At 49.2% G+C, this 18046-nt stretch overlaps 1 pseudogene; it reads right to left on the minus strand.

The window, feature by feature from the left end:
• Positions 1 to 9204: 9204 nt before the first annotated feature.
• On the minus strand, positions 9205 to 11820 carry LOC109786859 (UPF0481 protein At3g47200-like; annotated as a pseudogene).
• Positions 11821 to 18046: the final 6226 nt, after the last annotated feature.

The raw sequence follows: 18046 nt of genomic DNA on the forward strand, positions 1-18046 counted from the left end.
AGATCCAATATGCTATTTAATACCCCTCTAATCTTGAGCATGATTATAATTTGTGAGTAGTTACTTTTGTTCTTGAGGTCACGGGAGAAATCATGTTGCAAGTAATCATGTGAACTTGATATGTGTTCGATATTTTGATAGTATGTATGTTCTGATTCCCTTAGTGGTGTCATGTGAACGTCGACTACATGACACTTCACCATATTTGCGCCTAAGGGAATGCATTGTGGAGTAGCAATTAGATGATGGGCTGCGAGAGTGACAGAAGCTTAAACCCCAGTTTATGCGCTATTCCGCAAGGGACCAATTGGATCCAAAAGTTTAATGCTATGGTTAGAATTTATTCTTGATACTTTTCTCGTAGTTTTGGATGCTTGCGGGAGGGTTAATCATAAGTAAGAGGTTTGTTCAAGTAATAACAACACCTAAGCACCGGTCCACCCACATATCAAATTATCAAAGTAGCGAACACAAATCGAACCAACATGGTGAAAGTGACTAGATGAAATTCCCGTGTACCCTCAAGAACGCTTTGCTTATTATAGGAGACCGTTTTGGCCTGTCCTTTGCCTCAAAAGGATTGGGCTACCTTGCTGCACTTTTGTTACTACTATCGTTACTTGCTCGTTACAAATTATCTTGCTATCAAACTACTACGCTACTTACAATTTCAGCACTTGCAGACATTACCTTGCTGAAAACCACTTGTCATTTCCTTCTACTCCTCATTGGGTCCGACACTCTTACTTATCGAAAAGAGCTACAATTCATCCCCTATACTTGTGGATCACCAGTAGGACATGAAAAGCCCCCGCCAAAGGGTTGGAACCCACCAAATCAGGCATATCCTGAGGCCCGTTCCGTGCCCCACCATCCATGGCCGCCTCAAGCATACCACGGGATTCGGACCCCATGGCTTCCCACTCAGAAGTAGTGAAAGGATTAGCGTTGCTACCAGCACCAGTGTTGGCTCCCCCCTCGGAAGGATCAGGTTTGGAAGATTTGGGAGGGGAAGGGGGTGGGGGAGCCTGGCGAGCAGCCCGAGCCTCTGGAGGAACGCGAAGACGGTAAGCATCATGGAGCGGGAAGATGTCGACTGGGCCCTTGTCCCGTTGCGGATCGAGGCACCAAATATTCATACGAACAGGGCTGGGGTTGTTCAAAGAGGTGGGATCAACCTCCACTGGTTTACCAACCAGCTCACCAAAGGACATCATGAAGCGAGGATTGCGGAGGCCAGAGGGAACACCATCAACGAGGATCAAGATTTTAGAGAAGGAGGCAATAGGACGCGCTCCATCATTAGCGGCTTTGACTGAGACGACAACTTGGTTCAGAGGAAGGGTGAAACTGGAGCAAGAAGCCATCATCTTGAGGCTCTCTTTGGTAGGGAAGGTGATAGCAAACTCTGATTCAGACAGTTGATGGATCTTCCAATCCCATCCTTCAACCACCCATTCTTTCAGCTCATCAGAAATGACTTGGGTCGAGACCGGGTCAGAGGTGACCGAGATGACAACAGAGTTGGAGGCAACGGGGGCAATGATAGGCATGCCAAGCTCCCCGTCTAAGGTGAAGAAGGAGCAGCCGGGTAGACCCAGCCCGAACTGCTTGAAGGAGGGAAATCTGGACCGGTCTGAGCAGTTGACAGTGAGGTGTCCCTCCTCTATTAAGATCAGGCGGAAAGGGGGGAACTTGCAACGGGATTGGAAGTGCCCAGATCTGTGGCAAGCGAAGCAGGTGAGAGTGGCCGAACCCGAGGATGCCCCGCCCCCAGCGACTGGAGCTGCGCCACGAGAGGGGATGAAACCTAAGGGAGGGGAGGGGGAGGAGGAAGAATCCCATCGCCCACCGCCGTCGAGGAGGAGCCCATCTTCATAGGAGAAGTGCGCCTGGTCTTGGAGGGGAAGCCATACGATCCAGATCTAGCGTCGCCTGACGACGACCACCGCCCTGGCCCCTGCCGCCCACATTACCACCAGGACCAGGTCCGAAGCCGGGGCCGTCCCCGCGACCATCCACCGAAGCCGAGCCGCCCGAACCCCGCAGCAGAGAGGGCCGAGAAACCCCAGGGGCCGCCGACGACCCCACGGCCGCAGCCTCCTCCCAGGGGTCCACCTTCGCCACCTCCGCACGCGCCCGCTCATCGCCCTACAGCCAAGCAGGGCCAACAGCCCAGGCCTCGCACTCCGTCGCGACCTGCTCGCACGCAGACCGCTCTGCCTCCAGCTTCGACCGCAGCGCGACCTCATACTCCAGATCCAGGGAGCGGCCCGCCTCCGACGAGCCTTCACGACCACGCTTGCTACCAGAGAGGGCCTCAGAAGAGGAGGCGCGAGATTTGTCCATCAAGAGGACCGCGACGAAGGACGCCAAGAGGGGAGGAGGAGGTTTGGATCTGAGAAGACGACGGATGCGAGTGGGGAAGCGGCGCACATCAAGACGAGAGGCAGGAAACCCTAGATCAGGGTCAAGGCAACCTTCCTGATCCATATATACCCAGACAGACGAGGGCCATCAGGCCGCCCCTCTTTGGGCACGCGCGCCAGCGGGCCGACCGGCCCACTCGGCCCACCCGATGAAAGAGGGGGGGAAAGGACCACGTCAGAGAGCACAGGGGCCACCAGGGCCAACAGCCCAGACGGCCCAACACCCTGGCCATGGCCCACCAGCAGATCCCGCACCAACGGGAGACCCTGCGCTAGGGTTTCCCCTTAGGCCGCGCTACCGCCGCCGTCGAACCGGCAACGCCGCGCGGCGGAGAAACCACCCCCGGCGCCCCTGGCCGTCGCCCCAACGGTGGTCCAGGAGAGGGAGGGGACAGAGGGCCCGCAGACGGCGAGCAGGGGACCAAGATTGGATCGGCAAAGAGACGCGGGGGAGACAAGGGAACCACAGATCGCGAGCGCTTACCAGATCTATGGTCCCGGCGGCGAGCCACGCACCACCCGGCTTCCGCCACCACCGGCGAGGGCACACGGCCGCGCCCGCCCGGAGCAAACTTACGAACCTTGGGCGCAATGCAACAGCGAGGAGAGGAAGGGCAAGCAACGGGGGTCCTCGTCATCGGAATCAAAGATGCAATCGCCCAGGCCCAGAACCTATTGACCCGAGGCGCGCCTCCAGCGGCGAGGGAGAGGGAGCAGCCGAGCTCCGGGGGCGGGGAGGAGGGGGGACGAGGACAGAGCAGATCAGCGAGGAGGGCGGGGACTCACCGACCGCCGAGGAGGGCGCAAAGGTGGAGGGGAAGTGGGAGAGGAGACGGGAGGGGGAGGAGCAGCGGAGCCATGTCTTCGCTTCACACCGATTGAAGGTATAGCTCATTATGCTTAATGCACACAAAAATCTGATCGACTATGTTTGTTTAAGGCTCGTGACTACTTGTTAGCATGCATTATCCTTTTTGCTTCAGCTACGATGTGTTTTTTTCTGAAATGAGGCAAAAGATTTGCCATTTTCATTGATTAAGAGAGAAGGTTTACAGATGAAGGCCATAGGCCAGAATACAACACATTACTCTCGCGGCATAATGTTACTCAAATATTCTGCTCCCGCAAAGCTCCAAAGCAAGCACTCCTCTTTGATCTTGGCGACCAACACTCCCACCGGAACTGCAGTGTTGCGGAAAACTCTCGCGTTACGTTCCTTCCAAATTTCCCAAGAGATGAGCATCATCAATGAGACAAGCGGCCTTCTCGACGGAGTCTGCTTTGTGGCATTCCGACTCCACCAATCCTTAACTGAGTCCAGAACAACCCACTCGTCGGGCTGTAAATCATGAAGGGCAAGCCAGGCTTTGATCATGCCCCAAACTCGAATGGTGTACCGACACTGGAAAAGGAGATGTGCCGCCGATTCCTGGACTTGTTGACAAAGCGGGCAGAGAATGCAATTCGGCCACCCACGGCGGTGGAGTCTGTCAGCCGTCCAAATTCTATTGTTGATAACAAGCCAAGCGAAAAATTTACACTTTGGGGGCGCCCAGTTCTTCCACACATTTTGATTCATATTCGTGTCCACCAAGCCAAGAAACTGAGCCTTGTATGCTGAGGCTGCGGAGTAATGGCCATTAGTGGTGAGTTTCCAAGTGATGGAGTCTGGCCTGTCCGGGTTTAACTGGATGTGGGCGAGTCTTTCCCAAAGCGCAACAAACTGGACGATGTGCTCAGAGGAGATGCCCGAGGCAATATTCACCTAGAAGATCCAGTAGCCATTGAGCAATGCCTTGTGAACGGAAGAATTCTTATTTTTGGAGATGTCGTAAATTTTGGGGGCAATATCTTTGGGCCTGATGCCATCTAGCCAAGCTGATTCCCAGAAAGTGGCCCGAAGACCATCGCCCACCTGAACCTTGGAGGCCGACGCGAAGATGTTCTGATCATTCTTGTCACAAGGGGAGCCCAAGCCCGACCAATGCTTGATCGGGTCCTGCCAGTCAAACCACAACCAACGGAGACGCAGTGCAGTCGCAAACTTTTGAAGATTTAGGATCCCAAGACCACCATGCAGCTTTGACTTGCAAACTTGGTCCCAGTTGACCTTACATTTCCCACCCGTGACCTTGTCGCAACCAGCCCAGAAATAAGCACGCCGGAGGGCATCAATCTTTTTCATAACTTCAACCGGAAGATTTAGAGCCGTCATGTAATAGATGGCGATGGCCGTGATGACAGACTTAACAAGAACCATCCTTCCAGGGGCTGCAACATGCTTTCCCATCCAAGGTGTGAGCTGGGCCGCAATCTTGTCCTCTAGAGGCTGGAAGTGAATTCTCTTTACACGCCTCACAGACAATGGTAATCCAAGATACTTCATCGGGAAGGTGGTTCGTTGAGCCAGAAAAGATTGAAGAATATCCGGAAGGTCCACATTGTCACCGCTAATTGGGGCCACCAAGCTTTTGGAGCAATTTGTCACCAGACCAGAAATATCTCCAAAGCTCCTAAGGGTATCGACGAAGAAACTGACGTCCTCCTTGAGAGGGGCAATAAAGACAGCAGGATCATCCGCGTAAAGTGAAGCCTGGATCGGCATAGCCTGCCCGCCAATGGGATGAAGGTGACCTTGCGATGTGGCCTTCTCCAGTATGTGATGTAACGGATCGATGGCCAACACGAAGAGGAGTGGGGACAGAGGGTCCCCTTGTCTGAGCCCACGTCCAAGTCTGAAGGGGTTGCCCGGTACACCATTGAGCAGAATGCCCGATGAGGCTGTAGACAAGAGGGCAGACACCCAGCCACGAAACCGTGGTGGGAAGCCTAGATGGTTCGGCAAGTCCAGGAGATAGTCCCAATGCACCGAATCAAACGCTTTCTTGATGTCAAGCTTGAACAAAAGAGCCGGGGTCTTATTGCGGTGCAAGCATCTCGCCAGGTTGCGCACGTACATGAAATTGTCGTGAATACATCTCCTCTTAATGAAAGCACTTTGAGCTTGGGAGACCAGATCATTCATATGGGGAGTCATCCTTTTGGACATCATCTTAGCAATGAGCTTTGCAATGGCATGAATTAGGCTTATAGGGCGGAAGTCAGAAATATCCTCAGCCCCATCCTTCTTCGGGACGAGAGCAACATCAGCCGAGTTCAACCAGTGTAGGTGAGCAGTCTGAAGGTTGGAGAAACGATTGACTGCCAACATGATGTGAGGCTTGATTGTGTTCCAACATGCTTTGAAGAAAGTGCCCGTGAAGCCATCCGGTCCGGGCGCCTTGTCACCCGATAATTCAAACACCGCAGCTTTGACCTCCTCCTCAGTGAATGCCTCGTCCAAGCCCTGAAGATCGCAATTAGGAGTTGGCAACAGACCCCAATTGACGTCGATGGTACGTGTAGGGCCTTTTTTGGCTATGTTCTTGAAGTGGCTGTGAACAATCTTCTCTTTGTCTTCGTGAGAGGTGACCCAGCCCTGATTGTGTTTGAGGCGATGAATAAATTTTTTTCTCCTCCGGTGATTGACACGAAGGTGGAAATAGCGGGTGTTGGCGTCTCCTTCTTTAAGGTTTGTGATTCGCGAGTTTTGTCTTTTTCTGGATTTTTCGAGCACCGCCAAGCCAACGATCCTTCTTTTTAATCTTTTCCGAAGGTCCCTTTCCTCCGGGCTTAGCTCTCTTTGTTCTTGAGCGAGGTCAAGACGAAGAATAACCTCAAGAGCCATGTGGAGCTGGACCTTGGCGTTCGAAAAAAGGGTCTTGCTCCAGGAACGCAGTTTTTGGCCTGTTTTCTTTAGCTTGTGGAATAGCCGCTGGTATGGCTCGACATGACATGAAATCTCATTCCATGCCTCGGAAACGACACGTTCGAACCCCGGCATGTTTGTCCAGTAATTTTCAAAGCGGAAGGATTTAGGCTTCTTTGGTCCAACATCATTAGCAAGAAGGAGGGGGCAGTGGTCCGAAAGTGATGAGGAGAGGGCATGCAGTATGTGCGTGGCAAACTCGAGATCCCAGTCCTCATTGCAAAAAAAGCTATCCAACTTGCTCATCGTCGGGTTACTTTGTTCATTGCTCCAAGTAAATTTCCTGTTTTGCATGTGTATCTCCTTGAGCTCACAGGTGTTGAGGGCGTTGCGGAAACGCACGAGACGGCTTCGATCCACATTGGCTCGGTTTTTGTCCCTGGCACGATAGATCTGGTTGAAATCACCATTTACTAGCCATTTGGTCCCAGGTGGAGGCTTTTCTGAAGTGAGGCTCAAGATAGAAAGCTTCCTTGTTAATGCTACGGGTTGGTCCATACACTGTGGTTAGCTTAAAAGATTTGCCGTCGCCGTAGTTGTTAATGGCCACAGTCGCGGAGAGGAAGTAGACTCTAATCTGTACATTTGTCACCGTGACCGCGGAGTCGTCCCAAAGCAGCAAGATGCCGCCTTTTGTGCCATCAGCCGGCCTTTGGGCAAAACTCTTTAGGCGTTGGCCACCTAGATATGCAGCTAAGAAGGGGTCAACAGATTGAAGCTTTGACTCTTGGATGCAGACGAGTTGACAGCAGGAAGAAGCAATGGTTTCATGGACGGTCGCGCGACGATCCGGGCAGTTTAACCCACGTACATTCCAACATAGGATTGAAAGATTTGTGTCTAACATAGCAACACAGGGGACTCCTCTAGGCAAACACAGCCATCACGATATGTTTTTTATGTAGGAAGAAATGTGATAAAGAATGTCGCGACTTAACACAAAAATATGTGTTATGTTGTATTAGCGAGATGCTCATGAACTTGTTAACTCGCTAGTTAAACTTGTTAAGTTTAACAAGCTTAAATCAATGATTAACTTTGTTTATTAAGAAAGGAGATACGAGATTAATGAGCCGACCTATGAGTGTTCATTAAATTTGCGAGGTTTGAGCTTTTGGCCCACCCCTAGTTCGTTTCCAGCAGCAGCAGCAGATTTTGATTCTCACTCCTCACATGCTACACGGCGTACGTGTTGGCAAACCACGAACGTCGCTTAGCTTGCTCGCTGGAACAACGGAAGATACATATGCACGTGGCTGCCCTCGTCCCTATTTATCGAGCCAGCTTACCAAACATGCTATGCTAAAAAAATCAAGAACGATGGCTTACCGAACGTTCGATCGGGTGTATAAATTGGGCGTCTCACTGCTGAACCATACGACATCAGCGAGCAACACATAATCGCGACGATGAAGAACAGCAAAGGAGCTCTCCTCGCGGCCATGCTGTTGCTGGTGATCTCTTCTGCTGCTGCTGGCAGAGATGCTCCAGCAGCCATCGCCAAGGAGAACCATTTGGGCACCACGCTCGGTATGTTACGCAGTCGCTTACCTATGCCTTTTGTTTCTTCTTCTACTTCACTGTGTAAACGAGTTTGCCTCTCTTTCTTACCTAGAGCAAAACGGCGGCTTCTCTGAATCGAAGGGGATCGCCGTCCGTGAACCGATATTCCGTCCGCCTATGAACCCACCCTGTGCGTCCAAGGTCGCACGCACAAGCGGGGGCGCCAAGGAAGAGAGACTTTGTTAAGAGAGCAAGTGGAGACCAGTTATTAATCTGCAAACATGCGAGCTGATATCTTATAGTATTATTACAGTATAAATAAAGGAAGACGGGGGAAATATAGACAGATATATGTACGTCTGTATATACACAGGCTCTGCATTTCAACGCGTGGAATGATACATCCATCTCTGAGAGGCTGTTTTAACAGTAATTGCTGGTATTAATTCGGTTCAGCAATATCATCGGTTAATCGTGCTGACGACGGCTTCTGCTAATATAGGACAGTAGTAGCACTCGGCCACAGGATATGCTTAATTCCTATATATGCAAACCCATGGAGAACAGAGAGGAAAACATGTAAATATATAGTTTGAACGTACTTCTGTAACTTCCAAAAACCCAACCCATCACATTCAAATGCTTCTTGTCCACTTGATTGTTTCATTGAGATACATTTCGTTAAGCCTCCTGAACAGTTCAGGCCAGAGTCAACAGGTGAAAACCTTATCTCTTTGTGGCAGGAGCTTAAGCTAGTCCATGAAGTTTCGACAGTTTGTCCATCTTTAGATGACTGGGAATCCAGAGAATCCACCTGATGCGCTGTCATGCAAGGAGGCCATAAACCTGATGCTTAAGTCCGTCAGTAACACCAAGCTCAATGCTACCCTTATTTCATCGCAGAAACAAAAAAAATGTTGTCTTTATAGCGAGTGAACGATTTCGGAACATGAAGGGCATGCTGTCGATGGCGACAATGTAAACTCAGTGATGAATGGGGCTCAAACATCTTCATGGTACCCCAACACCACTTCGTCAATCCACTCTGATTGGCACAAGGACACAACCATTACAGTGAGGAATCAGGCAGCGAGGATGAGCGTCAGCCATACCATTATCTTGTTCCATCTTGTAACAAATGGTCCAACAGCGACGGAACAACACAAAACTACATAATTTTGATCGAAATGACTGTTTTGCAAAGAAAATTGAAACGCATGCAATTGGATTACCTACAATATCTTGGAAACCTATGCTTGATTGTCTGGAAATCATTGGCATGATAAATTCTTCAAAAAGAGTTCTGATCAATTCCGTTTTAACCTGTTATTACCTCTATAATTGTCAATATCATGGGGCAAATATAGCTCAAATCATGAGACAAGATTTGTGCTGGATATGTCGCAGCACTATGCAAGCTCACTGTAGAACACCCCATCTTTGAGAGTACACCCCAGGGTTCTCTTTGTGACAGCAAAAATGGAAAAACTTTACTTTCGAGGCATATCTGCAAGCAACTCTTAAACATGAAGCTGTTGCTTCATCATATGTACGACAAGAAAGCAAGAACAGTTTGCATGATACTGCATAGAACTATAAAAGCAGAAGCTATCGCGGCAAAACCTACCCATGGATTACTGAAATGATTATGCCACAGCCACGCCATCCACCTGTTAATACGACTTTGGTAGTGTGCTTCCATGGCACAGCATAGGGATTTCAGGTAGTGTTCGCCATTGAAATCAAATGCCACATACTCAAAAAGTTTGGTGAAGAGAGTCGATACATCCTCGTCGCTTTCCAACTGGTGCACTATAATCCCTTTCTGAGCTAGAAGAGCAACATCAGCAGCCGTACTAGTAAGCTGGGACAGGAGCACAACATATGCAGTGATGTCATCCCCAACTTGAGGACATGTTTGCTCAAAAGCTACAAGGTTTCTGAAAAGCAAAGAAGACTTATCATCTATTGGCAAACATGGCATCTCCATGAGACCGTTCCTGAATCTAATGTCCAATAAAGATGAGATTTTTCTTCTCCAAACTCCCTCTTTTTAAACTGCATTCCTGCTTCATGATAGTCCACTGCTCTACGCCACCGACTAAACTTTTGGACTGAATTTGACCAATCTAGCTCATGGAACATGTTTCGCTCATCGATCGTGTTTTTCTCCCGTCCAAAAGTGAATATCATGCGTCCGATATCAATCATAAAGTGGAAGCAGTGAGATTTTGCAGCATATCGGTGATGGTCATCGTCCAGCTTGTGACTTGGTTTCAGGTACTTATGACACAGGTGTAGCAGATGATAAAAATCTTCTGGCCTATTTGCCTCAGATATTACTTTGGGGAAATGGTAAAGAATGCCTTCCATGAATTCAGAAATGCTGTTGGTAAACACTGAAGTGGTTGCTACATTGCGTGAGAAGAGCTGGTAAATTATCTTGACAATAAAGAAGGGAATTTGGTTCTCCAGCAAAAGTAGGTCATAGACAGCAGAACTGTTATACCATTCTACAGTGCCACTGTAATTCCCCTGGTTCTGGCTATTAGTCTCTTCACCAACTTGATTTAGTTCAATGTCAACTGCTGTGTGCCCACTCACACTTTCGCAGCATACTGCATCCATGTGGCTCAAGTCCGTTGCTTCCCTCTTCCTCTCGTCTATCACATTTTCCTTCAACTGTTCACCATTTATGGAAGCTACTTGTGCCTGCACGCCCCCAAGGTACACAAGAACAAAGCAGCTATCTAACAGAAGCATCTGCATGAATTCTCTACTATCCATGTTTATCTCCTCAGTGTAATAGGCTCTTGCTTCCTTCTCCAGGCCAGAGATCAAGCTCAGGTACTCACGCAAGCTAACTTCACAGTTTAGTTTAAGAACATACTCCAGACATATCCACTTCTCTGTTTCCATTGCTAGAAGTGGCAGTTCTGAATGGTGATAAGGCCCAATTGAGAGAACACTCGGCTCATACGCATTAATGTCAGTTTGCCGAATACGATGGACTATCTTGCATATCAGGCAACACCTGTTTCCTTTTTCGCGATCCTCGGCCTGTGACATGAAGCGATTCAGATCTGTCCTCATGGAAATGACCAACTCATCAACGTCAATATCATAGCTACTGTCATATTCTTCAGTCACCATGTCCGTCAAAATTAAAGACAATAGGTACGTCCAAGGATAGTCACCTGGTTCCAATCATTAAAAGGTGGGAAAAAGGAAAGTAGTCAATAATAACAAAGATTACAATGGACAAAAAGGAATCTCCGACTACTTCTTATGCACCAACACAAGTATATATTACTCCCTCCCTCCCAAAATTCTTGTCTTAGATTTAGATACGGATGTATCTAATACTAAACCGTGACTTGATACATCCGTATTTAGACAAATCTAAGACAAGAATTCTGGGACGGAGGGAGTAGACTATAAACGTCAACAGATTATTTTTGAAAAACATATGTCATTGCAGTATCCATGTTGTCTGCAGGCAAACAACTGTCGGGTCCACGAGCACTGGTTTTTTGCCAGCCCTATGGCATATAACTCAATGCCAAAGAAAAAGATGCCAAGAATCAGCTGGAAACAGCAACTGAACAAGCCGGTTCCAGGAATCCGGAAACTAATGTAGTTACAATACCAGTTTATCTTTAAAACTGTAATAATACTATGAAAATATTAAGTTCAGATCAAATATTGACTTGAAACGATTCGACGATAGCACAAAACAGTTAACCAGCTTAGATTGGCTAGCTGGTAGGGACTTAATAGGATAGATATGAATTAAATCAAATAACTTCGGACGGGTATGGGTTTTAACTTTTAATTCAAGTTCCTTACCTATCTGTGCGTAGTGGGACTGGGACTGATTTCTGGGTTTCCAGCCTTTAAAATGGATGAGATGCCCTGAATCCCAGAAGTTGTTTACATATGCATAGATTATGGAGTATAATCCCGCATTCTCCTCAGGCACAGGCCTCCTCCACTCAATCAATTCACCATAAAACGTGTCGAAGCGGCACAGAACAAAATACCCCTTTCAGCTTCGCAGGCCAGGCGGATTAACCCGGCTGAACTCAAAAGCGGCAGAGAAAATTTCAGAATAACCATACACGAGGCCTACATTTCTTCAAATTAAATTTTATTTTTGGGCTGGATTTAACCAAAGAGAAAATGTCCATCAAAACGGGTGTACCCTAGGCGGCTCGTCTGCGGCGGCGGGAGGGAGAGCGACCGTCCGACGAGGGGCGCAAAACCTAGCTTCTGGTTTTTGCGAGGAGGAAGAATGGCGGGTGGCGAAGGATCGAGGTATGCTGGAGATGGGATAGGAATCTGTCACTCTGTCAGTGGTTCGTCAAGGAATGTTTTGGTTGGGGAACGAGGCGGATGATCCTACATCTTCGGGAGTTCATGGGACGGTTATGTTGGGCTGGAGGTTGTTTTTTTGTCCGTCTATGTCATATCTAACGTGAATCTCACATCTAAATAGTATAATGTTAATGGCATCTTTTTTTTCCTGTTTTTTTACGCAACCCAGCGAAGTTTTATTCAACCGTCACAATGCTTACATGGACGAAGGGAATACCTTCAGGCTGGCCTAACTATACATAGCAACCAGTCCCAAGACACAACGCATACTTCGCAAGATTGTGAGTATCAAAGTTTGAGCTTCTAAATTTATGAACTATCTTACAAGAAATAAAAGAAACTGAATGCAATTTAATCTCCTGAGTTACTGCACCATCGTTCGATGCACCATCCTTCTGGATTTCATCCACAACTCCTCTACAGTCCGAAGCAACAAGAATTCGTTGAAGGTACAGATCATCAGCAAGAGCTAGAGCTTCTCTTTATAGACAAGGCCTCCAACGTAGCTGGATCTCCAATCGTTCTGTAGACAATAGCCGACGCTCCAGCAAAAATCCCTGCTCCATCTCTACAGATCGCTGCAACCGTCCTGAATTTCCCTCGACCTCCCACCGCAGCATCGGTGTTGATTTTGGCGTGATTGTCTGCCGGAGGCAGCCATCGCCGTGGTCTTGCTATAGTAGCATTAGCCGGAGTAACTTTCTGAGTATAGATGACATTAATCTCTGATAAGTAGGAGCTTATGAAATCGTTGATCGACTGGGGACTCTGAAACAGTCCTTCATGAATTGCTTTCCTCCTGGCTCCCCAAATTGCCCACAAAGTTACCACTAATCTAACAAACTCGTCCGGCTTGAGCCTCTCTTGGAGGGCAAATAACCATCTCTTCGCACTATCGTGTTGAACAATGTATAACTGATCCAACACTTCTTCTGATGATAAAGCCCATGTACAGCGTGACACCGGACACTCGAGCAATGCATGCTTCCATCACTACTGGAATAAGAAGATTGGCCGTCCGCCCCATCTTTGCCGTCCGCTAGCTGGCGGCAAAGAATGGCTTTGCCATCAGCTAGAGGAAAGCCGACGGCAAAGAGGCAGCAGACGGCAAAGGAAGGCTTTGCCATCAGTCAGCATTTTGCCGTCAGCTAGCTGACGGCAAAGAGGGTGTTGGGCCCACTTGCTGGTAAACCCTAACGGGCCCCCTCTTGCCCGTCCGCCCGTTCGTTGCCCTCAGCTTGCGGACGGCAAAGCTTCAAAATAACTTAACGGCCCCCGCCCCCGCCGTCGCCCTATCTCTTTCTCCTCTCCTCTCATCTCCGCCCGACGAGCACCGCTGCCGCCCCGTCGCCCCACGGCCCCGCCGCCCCTACGGCCCACCACCTCTCCGTCGCTGCCCCATCGCCGCCCCCCGCCCGTTCGCCGTCCCCTCCCTACCTCCCCACCCCCTCTCGAGCCTTCCCGCCGCAGCCGCCGGTGGACCGCCCCCGAGGAGCGTCGCCCGTCGCCGCCCCCTCCCCGCCCCGTCGCCATCGCGCCCCGTCGCCGCCCCCTCCCCGACCCGTCGCCGCCGCCACCTCCCCCATGGTGAGCCCCTGCCACCCCATCTCCTTTTTTCTGTTTTTTAGTTTAGGTTTAGGTTATTTAGTTTAATTAGTTTAGGTTTAATTAGTTTATGTTTTTTAGTTTAGTTAGTTTAGGTTTTTTAGTTTAAGTTTAGGTTTAATTTGTTTAGGTTATTTAGTTTAATTAGTTTAGGTTGTTTAGTTTAGTTAGTTTAGGTTTAATTGGTTTAGGTTTTCTAGTTTAGTTAGTTTAGGTTTAATTAGTCTAGGTTATTTAGTTTAATTAGTTTAGGTTTTTGAGTTTAGTTAGTTTAGGTTTAATTAGTTTAGGTAGTTTTTTTAAGAATAAACAAGAAAGATGAAAGAAAAGAAGTAAAAGAAGAAGAGGTGTTGGGGTGTCGTGTCGAGGGTCGAGGGGTCGGGGGGGTCGGGGTCTCGTGTCGAGGGTCAAGGGTCGCCGAGGGGTCGAGTGGTCGAGGATTTGCCATCCCGACCACGACACCGCGACCCCCGACACGACACCCCGACCCCTCGACCTCGACACGACACCCCGACACCCCGACCCCTCGACCCTCGACGGGACACCCCGACCCCTCGACCCTCGACACAACACCCCGACCCCTCGACCCTCGACACAACACCCCGACACCCCGACCCCTCGACCCTCGACACCACCGACACCCCGACCCTCGAGGGTTGCCGATGGTCGAGGGTTGCTGAGGGGCACCCCGACCCTGACACAGCACCCCGACACGACACCACCGGCACCCCGACCCCCGACACGACAACCCGAGATCCTGACACGGCACCCCCGACACAGACACCCCGATATTAAATAGTTAATGTTATTAGGTATTTAATTTTTTATTATGTTCATGATGATGATACACACTAATTTTTTTATTATGTTTATGTTGTACTAATTTCGTTTACTCTTTGTCATTGCAGGTGTTGACAGATGGTGGGCTTGGGTCAAGAGCGCTCCGAGCCTCCTACCTCGGCGTGTGGGAGGGGTGTTGTTATTCCACCCCAGAACCTTCGGAGAGTGCTGGTAGACAGCATGCATACACCCCCAGCACCTTCGGCGGGCGCTTCTTCTTCGACCGGGAGAGGAGGTCGGGGGAAGAAGAGGGGTGGAGGTAGAGGTGGACGGGGCGCTGGGAGAGGTAGGAAGGTTGTTCTGCCTTCCTCGCCGCCACCCTCCGCTGAGTCTCTGGACCACCAGACTGCTCCGTCTCAGGTGGACCCGTCTGACCTGGACCCGTGTCGGACTCCGGTCCACGAGCCTCGGGTCTCCGAGCCTCTGGTCTCCGAGCCTTGGGTCCCAGTGTCTTCCTCCCAGGACACTCGGGTCCAACAGTCTTCCTCCCAGGAGACTCCGGTCCCAGAGTCTTCGTCACACGTGACTCCGGAGACTAGCGGCCATGGTGATGATGTCGAGGAGACCTTATCTGAGGATAGCTACAGCGAGGGCGAGCTAGTTGAGGAGGACAAGAAGGTCTACCAGCGTGGTGGTACTAAGCTACCATCCGTGTCGGCGACCCGCGACCAGAGGTGGTTTATTCAGCCTAACGGGGAGAAGTAAGTGCATTTAGTCTTTTTTAACCTTTTGCCTTCATGTTTGTTCAAATTAATATCTAATGTGTTGGCCTTGTCATACTGCAGGGGTTGGATACACACGGATAAGGTCCGCAGGCCCATCCAGGTCCTTGGTACTCTAGTCCGGCACCACTTCCCAGGGTGGGTCACGTTGCCCGGTGAGGGTGAGCTTCCACAGCTAGCACGGACCTGGGAGCTGTACGAGGCTGCGCCGGCCCCGCCGGGGGAGATGGTCGACGGTGTCGTGCGCGAGACGGTGGCCGACATTGTGAGACGGCGGTTTTGGGTAATTTCTCCTTTACATAATTAAATATCAACAGTACCTAGTGATTGTACTAATCAGTGTTGCCTTGTTTGATTGCAGACCTTCTACATGTGTCTTGAGGAACACGAGGCGGACGCGGCTATGGTTCTCGAAGCCGAGTGCAAGCGCCTACTCCAGAACCTACGGCACGAGGCTCGGGTGCAGTGTGTTCGAGACTAGTACGCCTCGACTAACATCAGGAGGGAGAAGAAGTGTTGCGCCAAATATCTGAGTAAGGACAAGTACATGAAGGTAATTACCTATTCTTAAGGCCTTATACTAGTTTCCTTGATTTGATTCATAGGCGTAGCGTTGAAATTTCTCTTTGTCTAACTTAGGCGCCCCCGAGATGGTGTGCGGATAAGATGGACTGTTGGGAGAGGTTGGTGGATGAGTGGTGCTCTCCCCAATGGCTAGCCATCCACAACAAGAACAGGGACAAGCGTGCCCAGATGCAAGGTGTGTTGCACCATCAAGGGAGCTCCAACCTGTTTGAGTACGGGGATCACTGGGTATGTGGTTCGAGCCCTTAACGATTCATGCAATTTCATTTTTCATGCTAGCTTTAATTACTAATTTACCCTGTTCCTCTCTTTCAGGTGCGACGCAACAAGAAGGAGGTGCCGCCGCTGTACGACCTCTATGCCATGGCCCATAGTGCCCCGTACAAGAAGGCCAAGGCATTGTCGGAGGATGACCTCGATCATCTAGAGAGCTTCACCAATATCTCCTCCCACGACAAGCTTGTGAGGTACAGAGACTGGGGGAAGAAGATGAAAGGTGAGGAGTTCAACCCGAGCCAGAGTCCTTTTGATCCTGAGCTCGTGATGCTATCTGGTGATGGGAGGAGACATGGCTCAATAGCCATTGGGGATGGACTCGTACGTTGTCCTAGAAGTCTCCCAAAGATCAAGACGTGCCAGACGAAGTCTCTTCCTGAGATGAGGCCTCGACCACGGCCAATGGAGCTCGCTATCGAGGCTAGGGCCAAGGAGCTTGTGGCGGAGGCAAGCAGGCAAGCGGAGGAGAAGGTGAGGGAGATGGAGGAGAGGACGACTATTCTGTTGGAGGCGGAGAGGAACCGGAACGACGCGGGTCACCGGGCCCTATATGAGCTCCTCGTGGTAAGTTTCTCTCACATACTAGCCAAATCATGCACGTGATGTTCGTTTCATTACTAACTAATATGGCTGACTCGTGAAAACAAAATGTGTTGCCCGTGTGCGAGAAAACCGGCCAGACTCCTCCGCCGATGCCCTAGATTGCTACAACGGACATGGTGAGTTTCATTTGAATGTTCAATAGTTACTAGTATTGACATTTCAGTTGCATCATGCTAACTAAACATTGCAAATGATCTTTCGTGCAGCACGCCTCCCACAAAGGATCGGCCGATCCTTCTCCGTCTCGCGGTGGCGCAACCCCGACCAGTCCTTCACCTCCCAGATTATGGTAAGTTTTCCCAAGTGTTTTGCTTAACAAATGCTTTGTTAGCTAGAAAATGGCATAACAACCTAGGATAGCTCAATAGTGATCTATAGCTAGCTTAGCTAGTTCATTTATGACATAATTAGCTCACTTAGGTAAAAAATGGCATAACAACCTAGGATAGCTCAATTAGCTTAGCTACTTCATTTATGACATAATTAGCGCACTTAGGTCAAAAATGGCATAACAACCTAGGATAGCTCAATAATGATCTATAATTAGCTTAGCTACTTTATTTTTGACATAAATAGCGCACTTAGGTAAAAATGGCATAACAACCTAGGATAGCTCAATAATGATCTATAATTAGCTTAGCTACTTCATTTTTGACATAAATAGTGCACTTAGGTAAAAAATGGCATAATAACCTTGTTTTAGCTCCAAACTATCATATAATTAGTTTATTTTCCTCTTCTTCTTCTTCTTCTTCTAGCTAGTCTTCTTCTTCTTCTTCTAACTTTCATCTTTCCTAATTTGCAGATTTGCTTGAGATGAGGAAGCAGCTAGCATTGATGGAAACTTGTTGCAAACTTTTACTTGTGCTTGTGCTTCCTTTTTATTTATGGAAACTTGTTGGAAATGTTGTTGGAAACTTGTATATATATGTTCATGTTGTTGGAAACGTGTATATGTTGTTGGAAACGTATTGTTGGTATGATTGTTGAAATTATGTTGAAATGTGTACATATATATGTGAAATTCTGTCAAATTGAATGAATTTAGGAAAAACAGGGGCTATATAGCCACTTTGCCGTCCGCTGGCTGATGGCAAAGGTCTTTGTCGTCGGCCAGCAGACGGCAAAGTGGCCACGTGGCAGCTACCTGTGCAACCTGGGGTGTAGGGGGCCTGGCCTATTTGGCAGATTTGCCATCAGCCAGCGAACGACAAAGGCCTTTGCATCTTTACTGTCAGCTGGCTGACGGCAAAGCACGCCGTTAACCACTTAACGGACTTGAACTGCCACTTGTGCCG

Source organism: Aegilops tauschii, chromosome 1, assembly GCF_002575655.3.
Source record: "Aegilops tauschii subsp. strangulata cultivar AL8/78 chromosome 1, Aet v6.0, whole genome shotgun sequence".
Taxonomy (NCBI): Eukaryota; Viridiplantae; Streptophyta; class Magnoliopsida; order Poales; family Poaceae; genus Aegilops; species Aegilops tauschii.